Source organism: Melanotaenia boesemani, chromosome 2, assembly GCF_017639745.1.
Source record: "Melanotaenia boesemani isolate fMelBoe1 chromosome 2, fMelBoe1.pri, whole genome shotgun sequence".
NCBI classification, from domain to species: domain Eukaryota; kingdom Metazoa; phylum Chordata; class Actinopteri; order Atheriniformes; family Melanotaeniidae; genus Melanotaenia; species Melanotaenia boesemani.
The window spans coordinates 16,217,142-16,235,212 of NC_055683.1; positions in this window are offsets into that span (position 1 = coordinate 16,217,142).

Consider the following 18,071-nt stretch of genomic DNA (forward strand, 5'->3'; position numbering starts at 1 on the left):
AGTTTTTCTTATAAGATGCGAGTGTCAAGAGAACTGAAATGATATGTTCTTTTATTTAGTCTTTGTAAGGACACCAGTGGCGGTTTTCTTTGTGACAGTTTCACAGACACCTGTAAAAACTCCATCAGTGGTCAAGACTTCTGAAAACAAAGTTTGTCTGTTAGCAACATAACTCAATAATAATAAGGAACAAATTATTTGATTTTGGAGATGATCTGGATCACCTCCTGGATCCAGGAATTTTTAAAAGGATTACACATGCCCAAAATATGAGCAAAGGATGAGGAACACATACACATATCAATCAGCCCTGGAACATTTTCGTCTAGTCTCGTCAACAAAATGTCACAAACGTCTCATCATGTTTTAGTCATCAGAGAGCCATGTTTAGCTCATCACTGTCTCGTCATCATTGACGAAAACAACACTATACACCACCCCATTCAGATATCAGTATTAGATTAAAATAAGTTGTGTTTTTGGTTGTTAGAAAAAAGGAAAATTTTCAACATGTTCTTTATTAAAGACTCTTACCCAACTGTATCAATGTTTGATAATTTCCACTGGGATTGATGCTTCTGTGACTTGAAAGATTATATTTGTTTTTTTATTCGTTCTATTCTTTATTAACACCAGTTAGTGTTGAATTATGCATAGTTGGAAAAGCTTATTAGTCTGCTTTACACTGAGGTATGACTTGTAAGGATCACAGCTGAACGTGTAGGTCCAGTGCTCCGAAAATATGCACAGATCCCCTCCAATATTCTCATGTTGGTGTTCACTCTTGTTCTAAGTTTCTTGATGGATTGGATCATTTCACTCTCCAACGGTAAGAAGGAAAAACTGTTATAGACCTCCTTATCATGTGGAAAAACCAGATGTGATCCCAACAGCCAGACACCTCTTCCTCATGCTGGTCACCTGTCTGAACCCATAGATGCTCAGCTTGTTTGAGCTCTGGTCTCACGGCAGGTCCCATGTTTGTGGGGGAGTGTTGTCATCCTTGAAGATGGAGTTAGGTTCCAGTTTCTGACCCACTGGCTCCAGAATCTTATTCAAACATGTCCATCTATCACTCAGGTTCCAGTCAAACTTCTGTTTCTGACATATTGTCTTGTTTTTATCACTGTTTATATTAAATGATTTATCCTTATTTGCAACTCTTATATAATCAACTTTTCATTTTTATTGCTTTAATTGTGTGCTTTTATTTTTTTCTGTAAAGCACTTTGGGATGGTTTTATGCCTTTTACAAAATACAATATAAATAAAATTGAGCTGATTATTGCAATTAAATATGAATCTGTGTATTCTTAATTAATGACTGACGGTAGCAGCAAATGCTACAGATGTATTTGTTCCATAGAGCCAGTGTTATCAACATATCCATGTGGCTAACCAGTGTATGTGAAATACGGGAGGACATGTAACTGGGGTAATGAGCTTTGATGGTTTAGTGGGCAACCCTTCATTAGCCTACAAAACAGATCCATAAAGTTGATTGCTAAATGTTATTTAAAATCTGCAAACAGTTTTGTTTTTGGTGTTGGAAATTATTTGTAACTGTTATTTAAGGGTTTCCAAACACCTAAACAAATCCCTGTATTTCACAAACTGATTCTAAGCAAAGTTAACAATGACTTATTGGCCACCCCACAATAACTTCAGTCCTGGCCACCCCATTAAAACACCCTGGATACGCCACTACACACATTACCTACACCTACACTTGTAGTTTTGTTTTTCATTCTGCAGAAACATGATCCTTATAAGTTATACCTCATAAAGATGACTAATCAGGCCTTCCAACAATGTATAATACAACACTGATTGGTGCTATTAATAATGAGAAATAATTGACCAAACACATATTTCATTACTTTCTATGCAAAGCACTTACTTGCACATCTACTGTATAAAGTATGTAGCAAACTATAATGTAATAAGAGCCAATAATGTAATAATTTGGGTTATTTTAAAAGTGATAAAACCAATGATATAATAACTTGATATTATTATTTTATTATTATATTATTAAGTTATCAGCTGCTAGAAGGTAATAAGTTTATCTGTTCAGATACATGCTGAGTCTCTGAATTTAGCTCTGTGGAGGTCAGGATTCAGGTGGAGAATCTGTTTATTTTCATTAGTTTATGCCTTCAAAATTATTTAACCATCACTGATCACTGAAAAATACACCATAAAAAATCTTTTCAACCATTGTTTTCCAGTTATTTCCAGACTTTGCTTTGTCATTCCTCTGTTGGTGAAACTGACGTAGATGTGAAGTGATGTTCAGGAATCACTGGGGGGAAAAATAACTTCTCAACACAGAATCAAAGCCCATTACTTATCTGTCCCAAGGAAATACGTATGGTATGAGCTGTGAGCAGCCAACTGAGAGATGGCTGCAGCAGATCCAGAAATAGAGCAACTTCTTCATCAGCTTCCTTTTCCCATTAAGGGAATGTTTGCAGTTCACAGCATGAACTCTGATCTAAAATAGCCTCAGTAGCATCAGTAATTACAGACACATTATTTAAAGACCATGTAACACATAAAAAATTTTTAAGCCATTGTTACACAAGTTATTACTGAAAATGTAATGAAAACTCCTTCTGACATTTTCAGCTCGAGTGCAGCATTTGGAAGTAAGATGACAAAAAGCCAACCAGCAGGCATCAGTCTGACAGTCATGTGTCAGCTCAAAGACATGTGTTTACTGTAGTTAGCTGCTTTTTGAGACCCATACAAAAACAAGCATGAACACAAAGCACCTATGCCGTTCACTGTGTGAACTCAGCCATCAGTAAATGTAAGCAAAGCCTCCACTCACGCTACAAATGTGAACTATGCAGAAAGAAAAACAAATAAAAGTACATAGTAGGGTCAGAATGTCAGGCTGTCGGCACTTTTCAAGACTGTAAATCATGTTCACTCAACTGGAAGATGTTTTAAGATAAAGAGAGATTAGAACTGTATTTTAATCACTTTATTCCAAAAATATAAACAAGAGTTAAACCTGCATCTTCTTTTAGCAAGCAATGAGGAGTTTATCATTAATAAACAGAGAAATCTAACTATTTAACAGGAAAAAAACCCAAAGCACTTCTATTATTAGAGCATCTTTTTAGAAAAACAAACATCAGAATGTTGAACACACAGACTCACCAAAAGTGGGCAACAGAAGATGGAGAAACGTTGCTGGTCTGATGAGTCTCCATTTCATCTCCACATTCAGATGGTAGACTCAGAATTTCTTCATCATGAAAACATGGATCCTTCCTGCCTTTAATCAACAGTTCAGGCTGCTGGTGATGCAATGATGTGGGGGATATTTTCCTGCTCCATTTTGGACTCCACTTCGGTACCAAAGTAGCCTGGTTTAACCACCACAACCTACCTGAGTATTGTTGATGACCATGTCCATCCCTTTATGACCACAGCGTAGCATCTTCTGATGCTACTTCCAGCAGGATAATGCATCACAAGCTCAGATCATCTCCACCTGCTTCTTGAACATGACAATGAATTCACTGGACTCCAATAGCCTCCACAGTCACCACACCTCAATCCAACAGAGTAGCTTTGGGATCTGGTGGAACGGGAGATTCTCATCATGGATGTGGACACTAGGACAGCCTCAGTTGTAAGATTATGAGGCTAAAATGATGTAAAATGAATGTAACAATAGATATAGCATATTATTATATCCTATTTATATACAATTTCAGGGACATGAACCTCTTTTTGCTTTTTAAAACAGAATGCTATGAAGGAATATTAATGTCCATCCATCCATTTTCTGCCGCTTATCTGGAGTTGGGTCGCGAGGGCAGCTCTCTAAGCAGGGAAACTCTGACTTTCCTCTCCCTGGCCACACTCACCAGCTCGTCCAGGGGATCCCAAGGCTTTCCTAGCCCAGCTGGAAGATGTAGTCTGTCCAGCGTGTCCTGGGTCTTCCGCGGGACCTCCTCCCAGTGGAACTTGTCTACTCTGAGGTCACTACCCACATCTCATGACCATAGGTCAGGGTAGGAGCGTAGATCGACCTGTAAATGGAGAGCGTTGCCTTTTGGCTCAGCTCCTTCTTTACCACGACAGACCAGAGCAGAGTCCACATCACTGCAGGCACCCCACTGATCCGCCAGTTGACCTCCTACTCCATCCTTCCCTCACTCGTGAAGACCCCGAGATATTTGAACTCCTCCACTTGGGGCAAGACCTCATTCCCGACCCGCAGGAAGTCCACCCTTTTCCGGCTGAGGACCATGATCTTGGATTTGGATTCTCATCCCAGCTGTTTCACACTCTGTTGTGAATCACGCCAGCAAGAGCTGAAGATCACGACCTAATGAAGCCAACAGAACCTCATCATCCGCAAAGAGCTGAGATCAAATCCTAAGGTCACCAAACCAGATCCCCTGAACACCTCGGTTGCACCTAGAAATTGTGTCCATAAAATGTATTAACAGAATCAGAGACAAAGACCAGGCTTGGCAGAGTCCAATCCATGCTGGAAACAAATCTGATTTACTGCCGGCAATACAGACTAGGCTCTGCCACTGGCTGTACAGGGAGTGTACAGCTTGTACAAGGGGGTCTGGCTCTCAATACTCCCGGAACAATACCCACATGAGTCCCTGGGCGACATGGTGATGAGGGTGTAGAGCTGGTCAACTACTCCAATAAACTCACCAGGTCGGAGTACATTTGATGGCTTATTTCAGTTTGGTGGGTATTTTCTGTTTTAATACAAGAATGGCATCCAGTATGGTTCAGTATCTTTATTAGCTTGTGGAAGAAAATGAAGAAATAATTCGATCAGCCTCTCATCAACTTGATCCACTGGTTATTGTTTTTAAAAACGATGGTTACCACTCAAATTCAGTGATCCAGATCCAGAAACTGACCAATAACAAGGGAGTACCTCCGCGTAACCTTCAGTAGCAGGGGTGTACGTCAGGTCTGGAAGAAGTGTGCATCGAGCCTCTGCAGACCTAAGTGGCGCAACTATAAATCCGCCTTGAATGTTTAATTTTGGCTCAATGGGAGGACAGGACTCAACCAGAATACAGTATTTATGGTGAGAATCTTCCTAATTAAAGTATGGTTTCAGCATGGGATGGGGCAGGGGGTCTACAGCTTTTTAGTATTTGCATGAAGGGAAGGAAAATAGATTGGGAACCACTGATGTAGATCATAGATGAAATGACTTTCTCCTTTTTTCTTGGCATTGGGCAGCGTTTTGGTGCATAACCGCCACCAACTGTTGAGGAGGTGGAACCAGAATGCCAGATGGGACGACTGACTGGTCAGTATATCAAATGGGTCATACAGTGGCCATCCTCTAAATGTAAGGCTGGAAAGCTATCAGATTCTTCATAAATGAACAGGATAAAGTGGATCCAGGATCTAGTTTTAAGAGCACAAAATAAAAAAATTCTATAGAAGGCAGAGTTATGATGCAAGCTGGTGCAACATTTATGCTGAGATGAAGAAAAGTTTTCACCCATTTACTTAAGATTTAAGAAATGAGATGTGTTTGTCTCCTTGCTACATAGCACCTAAAACTATTCTTAATCTTTACAAACTTTTGGTTTCTTTCTCTATTTAATGTAAGAAATGAACCACATTCAAAGTCACATTCTGGACCTGGTTAATTCAAAAGGTATATTTCTTCTGTTGCGGCCACTGACTTGGCCTCGTCTGACCATTTTTGTATTTTGTTTTATTTACTGACCACTCAAAATGCCCAAGGCCAGAGAGCTGCATTTATCTGAAATAATTAACAAGAACGTCAACAATTCGCACACTCTGTTATAATTAAAAAAATTACAAATCCTCCTATACAGATAAGCCCAGAGCTCCTTTCCACTGAGAAATGCAACCAATTTGCCAACCTTTTTAGCCAAAAAATTAAAACAATTAGGCAAAATATTAACTCCACACAGTCAATCAAGAAAACTCATTGATGAGCACACCTGTTTTACATGGTTGGGTTCATTGTGGCTGCAAACTGTTCCATAACTAATATGAATCCTTGACATTTTTACATGATTGTAAGCTACTAAGTCAAACCCCATTGCCAGAACACTAAATCCTTTTACGGTAACAACTCCTTAAGCTCCCGTTTTTGTAAAGGCTATACCGGGGTACATTTAATAGCTTTATGTGATAACTGGCAACAAAACTATAAAAACCTGCTTCAGCAATGAACAAGCTCATTTAAGGAAAGAGTTTACTGTTAACCATTCAGGAACCCAAACCAACAGGCTAAACTTGACAGCCATTCAGTTCAACATGAACCTGAAACTGTTTGACCTTTGTGGAGGACTTTTCAAGCTCTTGTGGAAGTTATAGTCTGTATGTACAATGAAAACATTGAATAAATTTAACTTGCAAAATAAGACACATGACTTGTCTAAAAAAGACTTGGGATAAGATCCTTCAACAAATAAAAACTTAGTGCTCTTCATATTGTTATGATAGTAAAACTGATATGTGCCTCACGGATAAGAAGGTTTTATGAGAAGCTGCATGATGGCCCTCCTATACACTCTCTTTTCTACTTTTTATTATATATATTCTACATATTTCCTCTTTATTTGCAGGCATTATCACTGTTGCTCTGTCAACTAAAGTTGAACTTACATGTGGGTTGGGGCATGCAGGTGTTACCCCAAATTCTGTGACCCATTTGAACCAGTGACCACAGGAGGGCGACGACATGCATTTCTCTGCATGTACGTCTTTGAAGATGAGTGAAGTCTTGAAAACTTGTATTGAAGTCTGAGTTTATTATAATGCAGGCACACATTCTGATGGCTACCAGAAATGGTGACCTAGACCCCTCCCTCTTATTGTCTGGACTCCTCTAACATAATATCCGATATCGTGGACAGCTGTGAGGATCAGGGGGGCTTTATAACAGGAGTAGGACCAGCCCAAATATCCGCAACTGACAATACTTGCAAGAGACTTAATAGAAAAACAAGCTCAAAGTTGCAGAGAACAGGCAGATTTACATCGCAACTCTGCTGCTTTTCTCTGGCGCAGTTGTCTTTATCCCTGCTTTGTTTGATCTAGCTAAAGTTTATGGCTGTGCTGGGAACCTCACACTGATTGGCGGAGTGTACCAGCCCTTGGTCCTTGCATATGCAATTGGTCCTGCAAAATAACCAATTTTGCTTACAATTCAAATTTGTCTTATTTATTTAAAATAAGACATACATGACTCGTCTCAAAAAGACCCGGGATAAGACTGTGCAATTGGTCCATGTGTTTCCTTATGCACTTATGCAATGGGCTTATTAAAACAATGTTACCTTAATGTTTTGGTTGATTTCCTCTCACATTTACCTTTATACAACCTATTAAAATTTTTTTTCTACCTGTACTTCACCTACTTCTAATTTGCATCAGCAAGAAATACAAAACATATGTATTTAATTAATTCATCATTCATTTATACAATTATTTTATAGACTGACTTTTTTTTAAAGTTATATATTTTAATTACCCAGTTATTTAATGCTTTGTTGCATGTTTTTGGAAATTCTTCTGTTGTAAAGTTAAACATATACTAAATGACAAAATATTGTGAAACGGTGAAATGTTCTGCTTGTAATTCAAGTTTTTGTTGGTGTAAGCATTACTGAACCAAAAATGAAGTTAATTTATTTGTAATATATATTTTTTTAAAAATTGTCCGATTAATTGGTATTTAAAAATTTTTCTGCCAAATATCGGAATCGGTATCGGCCTCAAAACATCCATATCGGTTAGGCCCTAGTGTAAATCTATAAAAGTTCTGAAATATATTATAGCGGCTAAATCTACGCTTAAAGCCACTGAGGCGGTGTTTGCACGGGCACTGACGCGCTAACATCTGTTGTGTTATTGACGAATGAAAACGTATCAAGACTTCATCATTTTTCTTTGCTTAAGATTTATTATTCATCCAAACGAGTTGTCATTTTCTTGGCAACAATCCACAACACAGATCCATCTCCAACGTAAATTCCAATCATCACGTCAAACAATACAAGCAGTGACAGCGATAGCGGTCAAAAACTTGTTTGCTCCTTCCGTACAGCAACACCTGTCACCTGATAAACAGTTAACTGGTGCCAATTAACTGGTGCCACCTACTGGGCAAATTAACAATATCAAAAATGGCTCTTACACACCGGTTACTTACTGTTACTTTACATGACATTTCTATTACAAAAACAACAAAGAAAGAGCCATTATTAACCAAGGATGGAAATGCATACAAACAGTACTTATGATAACTCTTTAACCTTCGGTCTCATGTAACAAACAAAGCTTAGTCACGGGCCTTTCAATGACACTAGCCTTTGTTTGTAAACGCACTGAACGCACGAAATCCTTTCTTATCACGAACAGTGTCCAAAATCCTTCCGAGTGGCCAAGAACCTCGTGGAGCAGTAGGATCCATTATGTCTACAATATGGCCAGGCTTCAAATTTCTACATTTTTGATTCCATTTATGTCTTTCCTGCAGCAAAGGTAAGTACTCACGCACCCAGCGTTTCCAGAAAAGATCTGAAATGTACTGCAGTTGTTTCCATCTTTTCCATACATACAGGTCGTGGGGGTCAAACAGACCAGGAGGCAATACTGGCAACCACCAACTCTCAAGAGGCCTTTCTCTAGATATGGATCCAATCTGTGAACAGCACTTTGCCTGCTTACGGTGGTCTTCCCAGATGACAGCATAGAAATCTCTTCTCCACACCTCTGTTGCTGACAATACTGAACAATAGCCAGTTCAGCTTCCAAAAGGTCTTCTAAAGATAAGGCTGCTTTCCTTGACTTATCTTTGGCTCCGTGATCACCTTGCTGTGGGCTATGATCTCTATGAGTAGAAGTTTCTGGCATCCATTTGTTATGACTCCTTTGGAGAAGAGTCCTTTTCACCTTAAGGATGCATGCAACTGCCACTTTAAGCTTCCTCCAATCAGAGTAGTAGTTTATTAACTGACTTGTTTCATCAGGCATGTCCTTCACAACAGCATTCACTATGGCTTCTCTCTTGAGTTCAAGGTTGTCTTCTTCTATAGCATTTTCCACTATGTTAGTTGGCCAATCGCCTTCTGGTTTCTGTAGAAACTGTGGACCTTCAATCCACCTATTGTCATGAATGAAATCTTTTACTCTTACTCCTCTGGTGGCTGCATCTGCTAGATTTTCTTTGGACTTGACATACTGCCATGTAATGTGTAATGTGTGGCTCCTCTGATGACTGAGACCCTGTTTGCCACAAAGGTATGGAACCACTTATCTTCATGTATTGAAGCACAGAAGTGCTGTCTGTCCAAAAGACTGACTCTTGCAGCTGTAGATTCAGCTCAGCCTTTAGCATCAGGTCCACTCGAACAGTAAGTGCAGCAGCTGTGAGTTCCAAACGAGGAATAGTCACACTTTTTAAAGGTGTAACTCTGGCTTTGCCCATCAGAAATGCAACATGTCTTTCATGTTGCTTGGCATGTCCAACTCCTTCATATATTGCAACTCCTCCATAACATTACAACATCCACATAGAAAAAGAGAATAGACTTGCAAGGCTTTCACATCTTCAGATTTTATTGTTGCCCAAGATAACGCCTTTTCCATATATGCTGAAGCGATTTTAAACTCATTGCCAAAATGTTCTTTAAGCAAATGCTTTGCATGGCAATAACCTTGATCTGCTGCCATATGCTGCCAACAGCTCTCTAGGCTGACCTCTGGTGAACTGTTCCAGATAATACAAACAATCTTTATGACTTGCCTTTTGCTCCACTCCTTGCTCAAATGCTCTGATAAGAGAAATATATTGAAGAGGGTCACCAACAAACAAAGGAATTTCTCTTGCTGGCAAAGACCATAAATGTTGTTGTTGAACAAGAGCAGTTGTTATTTCATTTTGCCTTTGCATGATGGTGCAAATGTTGTTCAGCTGTGGACAATTTACAAGTGGAGCATTGGATAATGAGGATTGCCGATGTAGTGATTTTGAGTCCACTTGGTACTGTTGATGGGAATGCTGCACTTCAAAGTCACTTTGCTCATTTAGTCCATGACTGAGGCGGTGTTACTCTTGGACATGGTTTGTTTATTGGCAGTGACCAGTCTTCCCTTTGTCTTTGCCTTTCCCATACTACTGGTTCATATTCCCTTGCAGAAGCATTAAGCTTGCTTGATATGGCTGCTGCCTTTCTCATTTCCTTGTCCACATAAGAATTCATTGCATTGGATGCTTTAGAACCATGCTGACTGTCAGAGGCTTGCAAAACAGCTAATTTAGCAGTGGAGGCAGAAAGCAATGCTTCCAGTTCAAGTTGCTCTCTTCTCATCCTTAGCTTTTGTTCCTGCTCCTCTAAAGCATGTTTTTCTTTAAGTGCTGCTGCACGAGCAAGCAATGCAGCTCTTTCTGCCTCTGCTTTAATATTTACAGAAGAGGTAGTGCTTGATTTACCACTGCAAGAACTTTTTCAGTTTGAATGTTTGCTCGCATTATTTGAGACACTATCCTCTGGATTAACACCATCCTCTTCATTAACAATGTCACCAATATTACCACCATCAATGTTATTTGATACAACATAATCAGAGTCAGTAATCCAACTTTCCACCTCTGAAATTAATTCTTCATTTGACATAGTTTTTGCTTTAAACCAAGTGTCATGTTTTTCTTTTTCAGCAGCCGGTAGTAAGCACATTAAGGAACCATGAATATTTTTTTAATTCACCCCACAAGTTAAAGTCATTGAAAGCATCTTGCACTTCTGATGTTTTATTTTTTTTGCATAAGACCTTGAATATGCTTTTTAAAATAGCTAACCCTGTTAAGCTTAGCTTTTCTATCACTCTTTTTCTATCAATCTTTCCAACTTTTCTGCAAGTGCTTTAGCAGTTAACTTCACCACATGTTTTTCTTTGACAGCTTGTACACCATTACCATCAGTACTACTGGTAGTTTTGGCTAATTGCGTCACGCACTCAGCAGATTTGTTCACAGTTTCCTTTGCTTCCAGAATTCAGATATTTTCCCAGCTCATATGAACGAAGTAATGCAAACACAGTCATAAATCTTCAGACTTCAACCACCAATTCATTGGAATTACATCATGACTTTTGTGCACACTAAAGTGAATGGCCATTAATCCAAGGCCAATGTTAAGAAGACGTGGCTCAGATTCCAGTCCAGAGCCACTCTGCTCCTGCTTGATGACTGAAGAGCTGATCCCAATGATCCTCTGTGGCACACGTTGGCGTCCAAACCTCCCGAGCATCAGCTGGTTTGCGGCGTCCTCCCTACAATGAATAAGCATTGCAGGCAGATACCAGTAATGTAGCCTGAAGCTGACATTTAAATGTCCGATTTCCCGTGGACTCCCACTGATAACTCACAGCGACAACTAGCTTCCTTTGTAGCAGAGTTTGACTCCTCCAAATGTCACAGGAACAAGTTTTTGACTTATAGTATAAGCATAGCGGCTAAATCTATGCTTAAAACCACTGAGGCGTTGTTTGCATGGGCACTGACACGCTTGCCAAACTTCATCATCATTTCTTTGCTTAAGATTTATTATTCATCCAAACGAGTCGTAATTTTCTTGGCAATAATCCACAATACAGATCCATCTCCAATGTAAATTCCAATCATCACGTCAAACAATACAAGCAGTGATAGCGATAGCGGTCAAAAACATGTTTGCTCCTTCCGTACAGCAACACCTGTCACCTGATAGACAGTTCCTACCTATATGGTGCTGTAAATTAACTAGTGCCACCTACTGGGCAAATTAACAATATCAAAAATGGCTCTTATATCTTTAAACATTTGCCCTTCAGTCTTGAATGTAAACATTATATAATTTGTATGGGGGACACAACATATAAACAATTCTAAATTAAAACTCTTTAGACAAGCCCTGTTTTATTATTCTTAATACTGCCACTTCAACAGAGGTAGGCTGTAGTGCAGGAAGCACAGTTTCTCCGCATTCTCTCCATTGAGGGAGCTGTGCCTCTCCTCATAAATGTTACCAATAATGTTAATAATGTTAAGTTTTCGGTGCTTCAGTGAATAAATCTCCTCCCCTCTGTATTCACATCACCCCTTCGAAAATACGCCTCAACCTACAGCTGACAGAGTGATGAATGGTCGTTCTGTACTCTCAGATATTTTGTACACTTAAGTTATTTCTGTAGTTACTGGCTACTTAGCTAATCCTATGCTAGGTTGGGATAACAACAGCGATGTTTTTGCTAACAGACGGGGAGCACCTTATGCTAAATTAGCACAACTTTAGCAATGCAGCGTAAATAAAGAGCTGACTGACACAACAAAACAAGCGTCCCTCATCATTACACATGGCAAGCAGAGTTAAACTGAAACTGGAGACATGCTGAGTCATTAATTTCACAACATTATTATAAACTTGGCTGTTGGCAAGCTCCACTCAGCCCACTGCTGTAATGTTTCAATTAGCTATTCCTGTTGAAAAGACAGGGGGATGACTGTGGGATTGAATGGAATCAGAGCTTCATCTAGTGGGCAAACGCTGCAAGGACACCAATCTGCACGACTCTGACACTTGACAGCATCTACTGTTTTATAAAAAAGTAAGAATAAATCGATCTATAATCAGCAAAACAATGGCCAATATTACCCATTTTGAAAAGAGCTAATATAGGCCGAGTGGTCGGGCCCTAGTTTAGACTGCTTTATCAAAACGACATAGATTTGAATGTTGTTATGATAGATGGACTACTCGGAAAGAATACAGTTTACAAAGAGCTATGCTATTTTGATAAATAGGTTACAATGATACTTGATGTTTAATTTAGCTATAATAATTTCCAAGCTTAACATTTAACAAATTCAATCTCATGGCATTTTGGAAGAAAGCACTGGATGTTAATATGTCCATGCTTTAATGTTATTTTTCCCTTTAGCTTTAGTCATTCAAGAGATGCGTTTTAGCAGTGCGAAATTAATATGAAATATAATTCATAAAACTAACTGCTAGTGACTTCACAGTCGACTGTATGTCGAGTCGCCAATGCAATCTCTGTACAGTCAGTGGAGCTGAATTGATGGGTCATTTGCAGTTTAATGCCAAACTGTTAGAATACCTGCCTTAATGTTTTTATGGCTTTCCAGGGTGATTTTCAAACAGCTAAGTTATGTTAACAAAGGTTGCATCGTCTGTGAGCAGTGTTAGTGTGAAAGCTGACTGCGGTCAGTGAAGTGTGCTTCCATGCCAATTCGCAAACAATGAAGAGAGAGTCCACTACACCACTAATTTTATCATATTTTTCTAAGGAAGTAAGCACAAAACAGTCAGTCAACAGCAGAGGGACTGCAGTTACACCTTCCCAACAATAGTAAGAAGGAGGATGACCATGCAGCTAAGGGAGGGTCAGCAAGACAGCATGACTGAGACTCAGACTCAGACTCAGAACATAGCCACATCCCTACAAGGACCAAACATGAACAGGAAACAGATTATTTGCATTGCAGTGAGCAGCAGGGAGCAAGATCAGCCACAGAGAGCACTGGACCCAGAGGTAGGCCAGCCACTTCACCTGCACCTGGACCAACAGGTGAATTTATCTGTGTGTGCACAATATGAGGAATGGATGGCTACAGGTTAAAATCATGTTAATAAATTTGTGGTTAAATATGTTTAAAGTGAGTGAAGATGTTTCATGTTATTATATAAAACCTTTAGGATTCACCTTGATCAGTAGTTGATGTTCAGAACCGTCTGAATAAAAAAGTTGAAAGTTAGTGGGTATTTTTCTATCATAAAATAAGACACAAAGAACTCAGAGAGAAGTCAGCTTCATCGCGATGGGGAGAGACTGTGGTTCAGCACTCAGAGAGTGTCTGGTGTCAACTCCGAAGTCTCAACCCCAGTGCACCCTTTTTATTGAGCAGCTATCACACTTCAGTAGAGCAAGCAAAGTTCTCGCAAACTTCAAACAGGGAAACACATCAGCATACAACACTTTATGACCCTTATCACACAGAGCTGTGACTACCACATCCTGTCCTCTGCAGGGTGGGTGAGACCGCAAATCATTACCCATCCTTAAGGGAGAAACTTTAAACTGTTAACTTTAAACTGTCAACTTCGCTTACTCTAACAAAAGTCCAATATTACAATGTAATTACAATGAAGGACACTTAGTTTGTCACTATTTGTATTAATATTGTTCTTTTATTATTATTTTAAAATCCAATTAAATTGTTTTGTTTGTTGTATTCTAGATCTTTCTCAGACAAGAGCAGAGGGGCCAAAACAACCACAACTGAAGGTTTTCTCCAGGACTCTTCAGGGCGACAGAAGACAAAGTTTTAATAAACAGTGGTATTCCTTACACAACTGGCTTAATATTCTCAAGCCAAAGACTCTGCCTACTGCTATGCCTGTCAACATTTCAGTCTTCCTTCTTCAGGGGATTACTTCTGTAGATGGGTTCAGTAAATGGAAGAAGGCCATGTACAAAGATGAATTTTCAAGTTATTCTAAATCTGAACCACATCTTAATGCTATGTTAGCTTGGGCAGAATATGAGAAGGCAACTGCAAGCAATAGCTCTCTTTCAGAGATTATAAATGCACAATATCAAAAAGTAGTGAAGGAAAACATGGAATGTATAAAAACTATCGGTGAAACCCTCCTTACAGCAACACAAAATATTGCAGAGCGAGGCCACAATCAAACAGAAGGTGAGGACAAAGGTAATTTCCTGTCCATTATGGAACTTTTAGCCAAACATGATAGTTGCATGCAAAGGAAAATGATAGGCCCACGAAATGCAACCTACCTTGGTCCTGGAATTCAGAATGAAATTATTGACTGCGTGGCAGAATAATAAGAAGTTTCCCAAAGTGATGTTTTCAGTATTTTAGTTGATGTAACTAAAGACATAAGCAAGAAGGAACAGATATCCTTTGTAAATACGTAATATTACAAAGGAAAAGTACGTGACCGTACGTTTCCTAACACTTGAAGTGGCTGAGCATCTTGATGCAGAGCACTTGCACTGCAAAAGTATCGCCTTGCTCACAAAAACCACCTGGTAGGGCAAGGCCTTAATAATGAGTGGTAAAACACTTGTGTGCAGGCCCGCATTAAACAGAGGCTCCATTAGCTTTCTACATTCACTACAATGCACATTGCTTGGATTTAGTGTTAGTCAACACTGTAAAAAGCATCCTTGAAACCTACCATTTCTTTTCTTTTCTGCAGAAACTATGCATTTGTCTCTGGGTCATATGTGCACCAAAGGTGGCAAGAGGTACAGAGGGAGATGTTCCCAGGGATAGTCCCAAGAGAGTTGCAAAGGCTGACAGACTCATGGTGGGCTTATAGGTACAAGTCTTGGAAGACAGTGATGGACAGACTACCTGCCATCATACAACAACTGAAAGAAATATCATAAGATAGAAATGCTGACAGAGTTTTAGAGCCAAGAGGTCTGTTGGCCCAAATAGATTTGACATTTGTTGGTCTTCTTGTATCATTCACTAAAATATTTTTAAAAGTAAAATTTGTTTCAGATGTTCAACAAACTCCTCAACTGAATTTGGGTGCAGCTGCTACTCTTTAATTCACTTGTTGGCATATTAAGCAGTGTTAGAGAGGGACCTCCCTTTGAAGAGATTTGGGAGAAAGCAAAGCAGGTACTGCACCTCAAGGCTGCCAGGTCACACCAAGCCCTAGTCTTAAAGGCTATTACATTTCTACTCTGACTGTGCAAAAACAGGGCAACACAGATAAAGAATCATTTCATAAAGTTTCATTCATTCCAGTCACTGATGTGCTTCTCTCTGAGATAAAGACATTTTTTCACGAGAACTGTGTTATAATGGGAGACATACAAGCCTTGAATCCATGCAGTCCCACATTTTGTGAGAAAAATACAGTCTCTGCATTTGCCTCACTATACAACTGCAACTCTGAGGATCCAGAATTTGAATTACCTCAGCTTAAATGTATACTGAAAAGGAAGAGAAGCAGTGGCTTGGAAATACCAAATAGTTTGATGGAGCTTACAGTTTTCCTTTAACCATATATTGAGGTGTTTGACACAGCGTTTAAATTTTGCAAAATAGCACTTGCATTACCTGTGAGCTCTGCAATGTGCGAGCACAGTTTTTCTATGCTCAAATTAATCAAGACTCACTTAAAAAACACCATGAGCATTGAGTAACTTGGGAGTTTTGAGTATTGAATCAAAAAGAGCCAAAAGAGAGAGAGAAATTTTGCTGCATATGGTAATCACTCATATTTACCCATATAATAATCATACGTTTATTCAGTTTTCTTTATTCATTTATAATTGTTAATCCATTCACTATTACATTTTCATATTGTGTTCTCATTTTACAGAATATTGAAGTCACTGTTTTTCTGCAGGTTTATTGTGCATGCTTGTGTGAGGTCAGACTGACCACTCTCTTCCAGACCTTGGAAATGGGAAAGTTAAGACTGGTTGACGCAACTGCTAGATAGCAATAGCTGTTTAGAATAACAGCCTATTTCTGGTCCTTGGGTGCTTAAATCTCCTCTGAGAACTGGAGGAGAGTGGCGCCATTAAGTCTGCTTTCACTCACTTTATCAGTTTTGTTATTGACCCTCAGCTGGAGACGGGCTGAATAAAACTGTTTTTCTGTGATGAGTCAGGAGAGCCCTCTCCTGACTCACTGTGGGTCAGAAGACTGCTCTCAACTTGCAAGTAATTCTGTATTCAATAATTATCCTGTAATAAACTTTATATACTTTTACTCATTCCAGACTCTTGGTAACAACATATTTACCCGGTAAAAGAGATGTTAGTACAATATTTCCACTCTACTCTTTAATAAAAGACATAATTCCAAGATGGTGCCATCCTAGCGAGAGCCTGTTGTAGTAGCTCTCGGTATTTTTTGTTGGTCTTTGTAATTTAATTGTGTTTGTTGTTTGCTTTTTTTTAATTACTTTTTTCTTCTTTCACAAAGCACAACAGCGAGACTTTTTTCAAATGGATTGGGCACTTTTTACTAATTTTAATTGCACTCGGGTCTCTCCGGATTACTGGGAGCCATGCCTGCTACTCCGCTGGCCTTGTTTACACCGTCAACCAGCTGATGGCCCTGACTCTGTTGGCCAGAGAAAGACCCACCGTACCTGAGAAGCTTAAAAGGAGGAGGCGAGGCTGCAGAGCAGGGCTTAAACAGAGGATGAAGAAGAGAAAGATTAGACGTTTCCAGTGATGACTAGTCATCACTGAAACCATCGAAAGAGACACCATCGCAACTGGCAAGAAGAAAGAAAGAGGGCTCGCTGTGTCTGTGAATAACAGTTGGAGTCACCCCGGGCACATCTCTGTCAAAGAGCAGGCCTGCTGCCCGGACATCGAGCTTGTTACCGTCGGCCTTCGTCCATATTATTTGCCAAGGGAGTTTACCAGTGTAATCACTGTCACTGCTTACATTCTACCATCTCAAAACATAGACGCAGCATGTGACACCATTCACATTGTGATTGGGGGATAGCAGACAAAACACCCGGGGCCTTCATCATCATCACAGGTGCCTTCAACCATGTCTTCCTCTTATCCACACTCCTGAATTTCTACCAGTTTGTAACATGCGCCACCCATGAAAATAAGAATTTGGAGCTGCTGTACGCAAATGTTAAGGATGTGTACAGCTCTACTGCCCTGCCACCAGTTGGCAGGTCAGACCACAACCTAGTCCTGCTCTCACCATTATACAAGCCTGTGGTTCAGCAGCACCCAGTCACTGTGAGGAACTGTGAGGAAATGTTCTCCTGAGGCCATGGAAACACTGTGTGGAGCGCTGGAGGCTACAAACTATGCCTTCAAAGAGTGCCAGCACTCTGGAAAACATCCTGCCTGGTCCCAGTGCCCAAAAAATGACATCTTGCTGCACTGGAGGATTACAGGCCAGTGGCAATGACCTCTCACATCATGAAGGTCATGGAGAGACTGCTCCTGGCACACTTCAGACTGCTGGTGTGTCCATCGTAAGACCC